General features: G+C 38.3%; 1 pseudogene; it reads right to left on the minus strand.

Annotated features, from left to right (window-relative positions):
• Nucleotides 1–328: 328 nt before the first annotated feature.
• Nucleotides 329–3,632, minus strand: LOC120209928 (annotated as a pseudogene).
• Between the last annotated feature and the right edge of the window lie 6,830 nt (nucleotides 3,633–10,462).

Consider the following 10,462-nt stretch of genomic DNA (forward strand, 5'->3'; position numbering starts at 1 on the left):
ACTCAATTTGAACACACTTAATATGAACTTTAATTTAAACCGTGTAAGTCAATCATATAACATCATTTGTATACTCTGGTTTACAAATCTTTAACTTTATACATAATCCATTGAACGACTTTAGTAATAAAATGGAGATTCCAAGTTCGAGTAACTACATCTATAAAGTGCATGTATTTATTATCAATTGACTGATAAAATTTTGAACAAATGCTAACTTATAATCATCCCGTACTAATAAAAGAAATGACATATTCCCATTAATAAAAGATGTGTGATATCTTGCACTCATTTCTACAGGAGTTTTCATTTGCCCGATGCAGTAACAAACCAAATAGAAATAATGTGTTATATACCCACAATTCGTGCTACACCAGACGTTAATTTAATGCCACAATGTGAACTGGAATGACTTCACATTCACAAGGATCAATTTTACAATCATGAAAAAAGAAAAAATTGCACGACTCAGATCGCTTGAAGATAACAAAGAGAAATGGCAAAGCTTACAGCAGCAAGAAACAAAGTTTGTTCCACATGCTATCACCAGGTTAGATCAGCTGAACGAAGCTCATTGTGCAGATGAAAATCTCCATTGTTGGCAGCCGCAAATAGTCGTGACCTCGCAAAATGGAGCCAAGGCACAAAAGAAGCCATGACAGGCCGGCAACACTATATATTTCATTCCTCTTACACTAACTTTACACGAGAGATGTCCTAAATATTCCTATATATGATAGCTAATCACTCGCTGCATCACGCCTACAAAAATTCGAGCACATCAAAAAAAATATTTGTTTTTCATTGTTTACTCGTGTATACCAGCATCATTGTCACTCACAGGATGATCTGACACGGTGCCTTCTGATGATATTTCCTCTACGTTAGGCTGTTCAGGCCGAGAATGATCAGTCTGAGTCTTGCTAGAATCCCCACAATCAGGCTCATCCTGTTTCTCCTCTGGCTCTGGAGATTGATCCTGGACACCAATGGGTGGGCTCAGTTTAGCCTTCCCTTTGTAAGACACACCTTGTGAATCTGGATATCCAGCTTCGGTAACAGGCATAGGCAATGGAAGTTTGCCATCAAGTAAGCTAGAACTCGTAGTGCCAGAAGTTGATGACAAGTGTGGCCCTGGAGCGACACAAGATGCTACCAGCTGAAGCACTTCAGGGGAGGGGGATAATCCCATGCTTGATTTCTTTGGTGGAATTAGATACGCCGATGAAGATGATGGATTCATCACGCTTAAGTTAAGAGGAGGCCTGCTGAAATCAGATTCAATCAAAGGAGGCCCTGCGGTTCCAGTTATTGATTGTGGAAGCAAATGAAATGGTGGTGCCAGTGGAATTGAGCATGGCGGAGAGAGCCTACTACTTCCAGTTGCATCCGGCAGGACCTGCCTAAACGTGTGCAACTTCCTTTTCTTCTTTAAACCATGTCTCGGATCCTTCGGTTGAGGAGGAGGGGGGCCAGGTGCCACAAATGGGGGAATGGTAGGCTTACCTTCTCCATACAGCACACGAACTGACTCAGCTATTGCTGAGACAGTTGGTGGTAGATCAGAATCTAGAGGTTTGGCAGGAATGCTAACAGCTTCACGAAGCCAGTGAGGTAACTTGTTCTTGGAAGAACAGTTTCCAACTACCCTTCCCTTTGAATAGGAAAGATTCAGCCCTTTATTTGGATCAGGATGAATTGCACCAGAGCTAGCAGATTCACCGCTTCCACCATTATTGTGGGAATCGCGTAACAAATTTAGTGATCTATCAAGAGCAGTAGGCAATTTCCCATACTTCATTGTACCAGTCATCTTCCTTCATCTGAAAATCAAAGCTACTGGTGCAATTCAAACTTGAAGCCAAGTTACTGGCTCCAAAAGAGTTGAGAAACAAAGGTTTCTCACTAGATAAATTTGCAGACGGCCCTGGCCTATCAGACGGCCAGCAACTGAATCTCCAGAGAAGTTTGCTAGAGATTTGTCAGAATTCCATGTTGGAATAGGAGGAAGATTATCATTTTGCAAACCAAGCAGATCTGATAGCTCAGAGTGAGGCAGGCCGGAAGCTAGATCACTGAAACCCAATTTCAGTCAGTCAGGTGCGCTTGAAATTTTGATGGTGCAACAAGCCTACTAACCTGCAATGCCCGCGTCATCATTCCATCAGGAATGCTCGGAAACAAGGAATAAGGTTTGGTAGCTTTTGTTAGCTTGGGGAATTTCGGAACTGGAAATGCCGGTCCATCCAAAATTTTGAGTTGTTCCTCCTCCCACCTAGTTGCCAAATCTTCTGAAGTTCTATACTTGGAAAATTTCAGCCTGGGGTCTCTAAGCGTGGCATCCCAACTACCTCGTCCATGTCTACGAAAACCAATCCAGAGAAAATCACGTTCATCTTCTAACCAGCCCTCTACTTTCGATTTCTTTTTATACATGTTCCCGGATCCAGATCCAGTTCTCATCATGATATTTTCAAGCACCCTCCTATGGTTTTCAGGAAAAGAAGAAATGGATGGCAACTGACCCAATCCCAATGTTGGAGGCATGTCCCTCTCTTGTTGATTATACCTTGGCACATCTTGTGGAGGAAATTTCAAATTGGGTAGCAATGGCATTGTTGGAAGGTCTTGCACTGATTCATTCACAGCATCAAGCCTACTGCCTAAAGATAAGCTAGGTAATAGGTCAGGATTTGATATCATCATGCTTTGGTAGGAAGGGAGAACCGGGCAGCAAATTCTCATCAAAAGGTATATTAGGCAGCGACATCTTTTCCTGAAAATCAGAAGAACTAGCACCAGAACTTTCTAACCAAGCGGAAATTTTTCCTTGTGGAGCGGCAGGAGGATACTGCAAGGAAGCATGTCTTGTCACCATATTTTAATATGGACTGGAAGGTTTTGTATTTGAAAACTAAAGAAAACAAAATGTTGATAAAGAGAGTTACCGGATTAAATGGGAGCCAACCATCTGGTAATGCATTTTGCAATTTAAATTTGTCCAAGGTAGTCTCTTGACCTTTTGTTTCTTTCTCAGTTGAAGGTCCAGTAGTTGGAGCTAAACTGAATGGAAACTCTGGTCCAGTTTGTGCCCTGCTTTGCCAACCATTTAATCTGAGAAGCTTTTATGAATGAGCCTAGTTGACTAGCATTATGGGCACAAAGCCCAAGAACTGGCAACAAGTTAGTTGTTGGTAGAGAGTTGCTATAATTTATGCCTTGATGATTGTTATTTGGAAGGATTCTTCGGGAGAAGACTGATGAAGAATATTAACAGAAAGATCCAACTGTCCGCATCTTTTATGTTTAGACAACCTCCCAAGCCTTAAAATGGAATCATCTTTCCTCTTTGGTTCATCTGATGATTGACCAAGTTTCTCATCCTCCAAGTCAATTACCAAACACCTCTCTTTATCTTGCTGTTGGACTGATTTAGTAACACGATCCCATCTCTTTCATTTTCTGAAGGCAACTGAGATACCGACTCAAGTCCAGGAAATCCCTCACTGAGACGAGCTTCTTCAATTGCATTTCTCCTAGCAAGCCGTTCTTTTTGTCGAGCACGGAGTTTAGTACTGTCAAAATGGATTATAGAGTAAATTAATGCACCCATGATATAGAAAATTTAAGAATCTATCCTTCTAAATTACTTGAGAAAAGTTGCATTTGTGAAAGTAAAAGATTGGGTGGAAATGAACGCAAAATTTGTCGAAACGATTTTTTTCTAAAATGTGAAAAAAGTGAGATTTTAAAAACCACATTAATTTTTAATCTCTTTTTAATTTAAAAACAAATTCGATTTAAAAGACCTCTCGTTTCGAAAATTTTTGGATTTCCTTTACGATCGAAAAATACGGTTCAAAGAGTCGCCACCAATCTTTGATTAGGGTGTGATTGGGCACCCAAAAATGCTTTGTCATTTTAAATAAAAATTAATTTTAATTAAAACAACAAATTGAGGTCTGCGTTTACCAAAATCCGAGTTCGGGGGTCGGTTAAGTGTGGAGAAGGATTAGCACCCCACAACGCCCTAAATCGGTACCTAGTCGATTAATTAACGTTTTTGCAATGAACTTTACAAATTCGAACTTAATTTGAGTTTGATCCCATAAAACAAAAATGTAAATTTAAAACATTTAAGAACCTCAAACGAATTAAATTAAATTACCAAGTCATTTTAGAAAGATAAAGAATGTTCGATATTTACAAATATCGAGACCATATCTTAAAGATATAACAACCTTTCTCGATATATTTAAATAACGAACATTTCTTTTTCTCTCGTTCCCAAATTTTAGGTGATGAATCAATTTTTTGGTTTCACTTTCGGGATACACTTTTATTTTAAATCATTAAAAACGGACCTCAAATCAGTTATGAATGTCCGCTTAATACATTTTAAATTAAAAGGGTATACCCTTAGTCTGATTATGTAATATGTGTCGAGTTATGCAAATGAGGCTAATGCAAATTATGCAAAAATAATGCCATGGAAAACTTAATTAAAGAAGGATATATTACATCTAATTACTAAATAATATATGAAATTATCGTGCAATGCTACATTTAAATGAATAAATATATATATATATATATATATATATGCATACTTTTAAAATATAAATTATATACTATACGCATATTAACACAAATAACTAAATATGACTAAAATAAAGAAAACGAATCATAACATAAAAAAAGTTCAGAAATCAAGTAAAATGCTTAACCTAGATACTAAATATACATAACAGAAATTTACTATCTTAATTATAGAAAATAATAATTGAGATAAAACAAACATTAAACCATTTAAGTATTGAAATCAAAAAAGAAACCCTTGTTATCCTAATGGACTAAAAACAGAAAAGTCTACACATACAAATGACTAAAATTAAATATGCATGAAACAAGTAACAAGATATAAACATGAAAATTTTGACCTAGGACTAAAATGTCAACTAACAAAAACAGATTAAATATAAACTAATGTAAAACTCGAAACAACGTAAGGCGAAACAAAATGAAAGACGCAATGAAATATAAAGACACAAATAGAAGCCTGAAAAATTTAATCTGAGGACCAAATTGCATCAACCCGAAAACACTGTCGTTTTGGCAGTGTTATAAGTTTAAAACCTAGGTAAATAAAACATGTCCTCACTTCTCCTCCCTAGCATCAGCCGCATTCTCTCACTCTCAATGTCTCTTCTCTCGTCGAAACCTTAAACGAAACCCACCAGCTACCACGGTCGTCATGGCCTCTACCGCCTAATGGCTCCGACGAGGAGCGTAGACGTCACCTAACCTCGTTCTCCCCTCCAAATACCAACCTAAAACCAAGATCTAAGACCAAAAATACCTTAAACCCAATCGATTTCATCACGTAATTACCTCTAAAACTGGACACTCATCTAAGAGAACGTCCTACCCAAAGCATAAATCGTGCTGCCCTAAAAAAACCACTCGGTATCGCCCTCAAAACCCATACTTCTCGCCCCTATATCATGCAATAACAGTACTCGCAAGGTGAAAATCTTACCCTCGACGACACAACAAGGCTGGGTTTCAAGCGGTGATAATGGCTCTCCTCTTCAAGTCAGGAAGGTAAGGATGTTGTTTGATCTCTGAAATTTTTGTTGGTGTTAGTTGGTAATATGTGTTTTTGGGTTCCACCGATGGTTGTTAGTGATGAGTTCTTTGGTTTCCTTCTTTTCGCTCTGCTAAGGATAGTTCTGTTTTTCGTTTCGCTCTGTTGATTGTTTTTTTTTCTCTTTCGATGGCTGTCATTTCTATCTTTTTCTTCTCCACTGGTGATGATAGATGTTAACCTCTTCCCCTTTGTTTTCGGTCGTTCCCCACGTTTCTGGTAGTTAATTCTGATAAAAACTGACCCTCCACGTTTTTTGGTTTTTAACTCCCAAAAACTGCTTTCATTTGCCCATGATATAGGCCCCAGACAAATTAAGCATCTACAGTTGCCCCTCTTTGCTCATTGTTGTGCAACGAGAATAGAGCAAAGATCAATAGATGATCAAGTTGTCTGGCCATTAGAACTTCAGAGATAATCCGCTTCTCTGCTATTTCAGGATAAGCGAGACTTGAAAAAGATCTTCAAATGGCGGGTAGGCTCCCTATTCTTTCAGTGAGTATAAGACTCAAACAATCTTCGGCAAACGTGTTGCTCCCTATTCAGTCAGGGAGTATAAGACTTGAACAATCTTCAATAAAACGGGTCCGCTCTCTATTCCTTCAGAGAGTATAGAACTCGGAAAATCTTCAATAAACGGGTCCGCTCCCTATTCGTTCAGGGAGTATAGAACTCGAACAATCTTCATAAAACGTGTCTGCTCTCTATTCCTTCAGAGAGTATAGAACTCGAACAATCTTCAACGACTTGTCCGCTCCCTATTCCTTCAGAGAGTATAAGACTCAATCTTCAACGAACTGTCCGCTCCCTATTCCTTCAGAGTATAGGACTCAATCTTTAACAAAGTGTTCGCTCCCTATTCTTTCAGAGAGTATAGAACTCGAGCAATCTTCATAAAATGAGTCCGCTCTCTATTCCTTCAGAGAGTATAGAACTCGAACAATCTTCAACAAACGAGTTGCTTCACTACTCTTTCGTGAAGGCTTAAGATGATTTGCTTCACTACTCTTCCGTTAAGGCTTAAGTTTGAATTGCTTCACTGCTCTTCATGAAGGCTTAAGATTGACCTGTTTTGAAGGTCCAACCTGAAAATCAAACATTATCAATCATAATGTATGTTTGAAAACATTATATTCAAAAATTTAGAATTTGATAAAATTTCTGAAAATCCATCTCCATCGCGAAAACTTGTCTGGAAACCATTGGATACATGAATCTCCTTTAGCTCAGTTTTCGTATAAACATCATTCTTTTCAAAATCTCCAAAACCAAAATATTCATCGATGCTTCAATATCTTCAATCTTCAAATATCATTGGGAAACCTGTAAATGCTTAAGTCATCATGCAATTATGAGTGCCCATGATCCTATTCATGCCTAAATGTATGCAAATATGCAATTTGATCACTTTCTTCTTCGAAGGAACTCTATCTCCTTTGATCTCGATGGAACTCGATTCATCTTGGTACAAAACATTTGACCAATTCACCCCAGTTAACAATCTCAATTCCGTATCTCTCGACTTAACAAAACATTGACTCTTCCTTTCTTGAAACCCGCCAGTACCCATGACCAACTTCTTGACCAATGACAATCTCTTGGGTCTTCTTATCATGGCTGAGATTTTCTATGAATTCCAAGGTTTTAGCTTTCCGTAGCCACACAAGCTTACATGTTTAAACCATTATCAACTTCAGAATACATGCATTTTCCAAAACCTTTTGCACAATAATACAAATGATATCATGTACTTCAAGTTAAGCATATGTTTTAACTTTTCAAAATAAGATGCTTACAAAAGGAAACGAACAAGAAAAATACATCTCTTTATTTATAATGCAAAGAATTTTAGGCAACTAAATGGCAAACTTTTAACTGGAAACAGTAAAAGAACAAAAGAGTAGGCGTCTTCAAATATCAATAATGCAAATGCTTTGAACTGGCACGCCGTTTAGAATGTCTCGAGTGTAGCTTCTGTCAAAAAGATCTCCGAAATTGTGATGCTTAAGAGTATGAAGCTACTTCTAAACTCCCAAATCTCTATCATTGGATGCCCTAAACCAGTATTGAATCTCATATGCATTCAATTTCTCTTGGTTATTTCAATCGAGACTCAATAATCTTTAGTCTCATCCCTGATCACCAACTGCCATTGTTAATCCATATCAGGAGCTCTTTCCACTTCCAAAATTGATTCAGAACCTCCACCATGCACGAATTCTGAATTTCAAACTCAACTCAAGTCGCCCTTTGCGGGTTTTCACTGAGACCTTCTTTGATTCCAAGACGCCATTTCGGGTTTTCATCTTGAACCCTCCTTTATTTCTCTTTTTTTCATTTTTCTTTTTTTCCATTTTTCATTTCCTTCCCTTTTCCCTTTTTCTCTTTTTTTTTCTTTTCATTTTTTCCATCATTTTTCTTTTTTCTCATTTTTTCATTTTTTCTCTTTTATTCTTCTTCAAGCAAAATATCTCTAACAGTGTCGGAATTCACTGGATATGGTAATTCTGATCTGTCCATTTCAGTTAGGATTAGAGCTCCCCAGAAAAGGCTTTCTTGAAAACATAAGGTCCTTCCCAATTGGGCATCCATTTTCCTCTGAAATCTTTCTGAATAGGCAAAATCCTTTTAAGCACCAAATCTCCCTCATGGAATTCTCGAAGGCGAACTTTCTTACCATGTGCCCGTATCATACGTTTTTTGGTACATCTGACCATGACAAATAGCTTTCAATCTCTTTTCTTCAATCAGATTCAACTGGTCATACCTAGCTTGGACCCATTCTGCCTCATTGAGCTTTACCTCTGACAAAATCCGAAGTGAGGGAATTTCCACCTCAATAGGTAAAAAACAGCTTCCATCCCATATACCAGAGAAAATGGAGTTGCCCCAGTGACGTTCGTACAAAAGTTCGATAGGCAAACAGAGCAAATGGCAACTTCTCATGCCAATCTTTATAGGTCTCAGTCATCCTCTCTATGAGCCTTTTGATGTTCTTATTAGCCGCCTACTGCCTCATTCATCTTTGGGCGATAAGTGTGGTGGAATTATGATGCTTTATTTTGAACTTTTTACAGACCAAGTCCATCTTATTGTTTAATTCAACGCATTATCGGAGATATCCTTTCGGGCAAACCATATCTACAATGATCTCATTCTTCAAAAATTTGCATATTGTAGACTGGGTAACATTTGCGTAAGAAGTCGCTTCTACCTACTTGGTGAAATAATCTATGGCTGCCAGAATGAAGCGATGACCATTTGAAGCTTTGGGCAAATTTGTCCAATAACATCCATGCCCCACATGAGAATGGCCATGGCGCTGTCATTACGTGCAACGGATGAGGAGGAGTATGTATCCTATCTCCATAAATCTGACATTTGTGACATTTTCGGGCATAATTGATACAGTCTGCTTCCATAGTTGACCAATAATACCCAATCTCATAATCTGCTAGCCATAGCATGCCCATTAGCATGGGTACCACATATTCCCTCATGCACTTCTTCAAGAATCAATTTGGCTTCTTTCGCGTCCACACATCTTAAACAAGACCAGATCCAGACTTTTCTTGTATAGAGTCTCACCATCAAGACATATCCTGATGCCATTCTTCTAATGTTTCTTATCATTCTCAGTAGCCTGTTCTGGATAACTCTGATACCTTATATATTGCAAGATATCATAATACCAGGGGTTTCCATCTTCTTCCTCTTCAATTAAAAATAATGGGCTGGATACTCATAAGCCTTCATTTCAATGGGCATCATATTGAATACTCGCTCATCTTAAACGCTGCTGCCAGTGTGGCTAAGGCATCTGCCATTTGATTCTCTTCTCTGGGAAGGTAATTGAAAGTTAATCATCAAATTCTTCAACAAGTTCCATAACTAACTTACGGTATTCTACAAGCTTGGGATCTTTTGTCTCTTCTCTGAGCTGGTATATTACCAAAGCTGAATCTCCATACACCTTGAGCATTTTTATTTTGCGATCAACAGCAGCTCTAAGACCCAAAACACAAGCTTCATACTCGGCCATATTGTTTGTACAATCAAATTAAGCCGACTGGTGAAAGGATAATGTTCTCCCTCTGGTGATACCAAAATCGCCCCCGATTCCATGTCCCAAGGCATTTGAAGCACCATCGAGTTCAACTTCCAATATTTGCTAGTGGATGCAACTGCTTCTTCTACCGAATAGCCATTAAATCTCATCTGGGAAATCAAAGCTCAACGACTCATATTCTTCCGAAGCCCTGCTTGCAAGAATTCCGCTATAGCACTTCCTTTAATTGCGTATGGTTTACATACTGGATGTCAAATGGACAATAAGATCTGCCAACGAGCTAATCTTCCAGATAATGCAGGCACACCCCATTAGATATTTCAAGGGAAAGCTGGATATAAGCCAAGTAGTATGATACAACATATATTGCCTAAGCCTTCGGGTAGCCCATACTAAAGCGCACACAAACTTTTCAATGGGTGAGTATCTTGTCTCATTACTCAGTGAACTTCTTACTGAGATAGAAACCCTTTCTTTCTTCTCAGTTGGTCACGTTGCCCCAGCACACACCCCATTGAATTTTCATAAACTGACAAATAAAGAATCAAGGGTTTGCTGAGATGGGTGGCGCTAGATTGGAGTGCTCGACAAATATCTTTCACTGCTTTCAAAAGCTCTTTGACAATCCTACTCCATTCCCCTGAGTTATTCTTACGAAGAAGGTGAATATGGGATCACACTTCTGTCATTATGAAATAAACCGAGCTATGTAATTCAATCTCCCCAAAAATCCTCTGACTTTTTTG

The sequence above is a fragment of the Hibiscus syriacus genome, unplaced genomic scaffold (assembly GCF_006381635.1).
Source record: "Hibiscus syriacus cultivar Baekdansim isolate YM2019G1 unplaced genomic scaffold, ASM638163v2 tig00020895_pilon, whole genome shotgun sequence".
Classification (NCBI taxonomy): domain Eukaryota; kingdom Viridiplantae; phylum Streptophyta; class Magnoliopsida; order Malvales; family Malvaceae; genus Hibiscus; species Hibiscus syriacus.